This window comes from Pinus tabuliformis, chromosome 8 (genome assembly GCF_031772625.1).
Source record: "Pinus tabuliformis cultivar Carrire ecotype Pingquan chromosome 8, CPIR1, whole genome shotgun sequence".
Classification (NCBI taxonomy): Eukaryota; Viridiplantae; Streptophyta; class Pinopsida; order Pinales; family Pinaceae; genus Pinus; species Pinus tabuliformis.
In genome coordinates, this window is record NC_142294.1 from 1,344,189,525 (window position 1) to 1,344,191,871 (window position 2,347).

The 2,347-nt window shown below is 35.0% G+C and overlaps 1 non-coding gene across 1 annotated transcript; it reads right to left on the reverse strand.

The window, feature by feature from the left end:
- Positions 1-1,835: 1,835 nt before the first annotated feature.
- On the reverse strand, positions 1,836-1,937 carry LOC149240457 (U6 spliceosomal RNA). The gene has a single exon (XR_016246819.1). It is a non-coding gene; the product is annotated as a U6 spliceosomal RNA (small nuclear RNA).
- Positions 1,938-2,347: the final 410 nt, after the last annotated feature.

The window sequence follows — 2,347 nt, forward strand, 5'->3', positions numbered from 1 at the left end:
GAGAATCCTTGTCCGAGTCCCCTCCCGGCCTGAAAGAAATCAGTGGGATAACCATTAATAACAACAACATAGCTAACATTTGAGACACAAGCCATGACCCACTCAACACATCTGGCCTGGATACCAATTTTATGAAGTAACAACCATAGGTATCCCCAGTCTAGGCAATCATATGCCTTCTGTAAGTCGACCTTCATAATAGCAGCATTTATTTTTTTAGCATGAATCATATGAATACATTCTTGGGAAATCACCATAGCATCATGAATTTGTCTATTCTTCAGGAAACCGAACTGTTCAGGGGATATGAACTATCCTGTTAGCAATAGTTTTTGAGATAATCTTATATATAAGATTACAAAGGGAAATGGGTCTAAAATCCGAGAAATAATCAGGGAGAGACCTTTTCGGAATGAGAGAAATATAAGTAGAGTTTGTATGTGGGTGCATATATCCCTTGGTCCTCGACTCCTCCACCACATCAAGGAGATCCTTCTTAAAAATGTCAAAGAAATGAGTAAAAAGTTCAACCGTCCACCCATCTGGTCCCTAACTCTTGTCCCCCTTGAAATATTTGAGAACCCTTAGGATTTCATCCCCCGAGTCAGCTTTGTATAAATCCATGTTTGCATCCTCGTCAAACATAGAGGGATACAATTCCACCCCCCAAATTTGATCTTCAACACTGTCGAAATCCCTATGACCATAAGCATTTTCAAAATGTAGTGCAACAGCCTTACAAATTTCCTCCTGCAATAGGGATTGATTTCTAGTTGCATCGGTGATCTCCCATATGGAATTAATCTTTCTCCTATGATTTCCATATCTTTGAAAAAAATTAGTATTCCTATGCCCTTCCCGAATCCATATGGCCCTACTCTTTAGGCACCAGGTAGTCTCTTTAATAAGTAAAATATGTTTCGTTTTAAGTTCCAGAGCCTAAATACGATTCATGATAGAAACTGAGAGATTATGTAGAAGCATTTGTGGACGAATGGCATCCACCTCCACCAATATATCATTTAGCTCTTTGTTCATCTGACTTCTTTTTCTCCTCTCCCATGCTTTTACCTCCGTCTTAAGATCCCTTAGCTTATCCAGAATATATTCCACAGGATAGATGTCTCATTCCCTGTCTCGGATCTAGACATCCCACACAAGTTTGTTAAACTTTGGGCCTTGGAACCACACATGATTAAACTTGAAAGACATCCCACATCTGAGGTCCCCTCGCCTCTAGTGAAGGATAATGGGACAATGATCCGAGATATAATTATTCATAATATCAAAATGGATAGTCCCAAATTGCTCCACTAGTTGTTCATGTACTAGGAAGTGATCCAACCTCTTCACCACATACACATCTCCTGATCATCCATTGTCCCAAGTAGGACCCATCATAGAAGGACTTATATCAACAAAGTTGTAATTAATGATAATATCCTTGATTAGTTCAGCCATAGCATCAACCTTCCTGGACCTCCCCCATACCTTGTCCAGACCAACGGTACAATTCAGATCAGCAACAATGACCAAAGACACAAGTCCCATGATCCCCGACGCTATCAAGTTATTCCAAAACTTAGCCCGATCTCTATATGGGGCATATACATTTAAAATATTAATTCGTCCCTTTAAACTTCTGATATGACCAGCTTGAAGGATGCCAACAAAACATGAAAATGCTTTAACATTGACCCATCGAGGGTCCCATAGAGCCACCAGAGTTTGACTCTGACTTTGACTTTGACTCTGACTCTGCCTGACATCTGCGAAATTAATACTCCGCCTCTCAACCCATGCAAATCAAATTTTTTTTATTTTTTTTTTTTTTTTTTAATTTGGATCATTTCTTGATTTGTGCGTGTTATTCTTGTGTATGGCCATGCTAATTTTCTCTATATTGTTCTAATTTTATTAAATGTCTCCTAAAAGACTATTAAGGCAAATCACTTGGAGGTAATTACCCCATAGTATTGATTAATTTTTTTGAATTTTGGTTTTATTTGCATAATTTTTTTTTGATAATTTTGAAATAAATTATTGCTTTAGTTTTTATTATATAAATAAATTTAATATTCTTAAAAACTTTTAATACATTTATACAAAAATATACAAATAAACTGGTAATTTTAACAAAAATGTTTAAATTATATAAAATACAACGTTCAAATTTATAATTTTAACATATATCCGGTGGATATTAAGTAAAATTAACCCAAAAAATAAGTTTGGAAAAAAATTGTATAAAATAAAAATATTTAAGTAATTAAAATATACCTTTCAAAATTATAATTTAAATCTATATCGATTAGATATAAAGTAAAATTGACATTTTTGAAGTAAA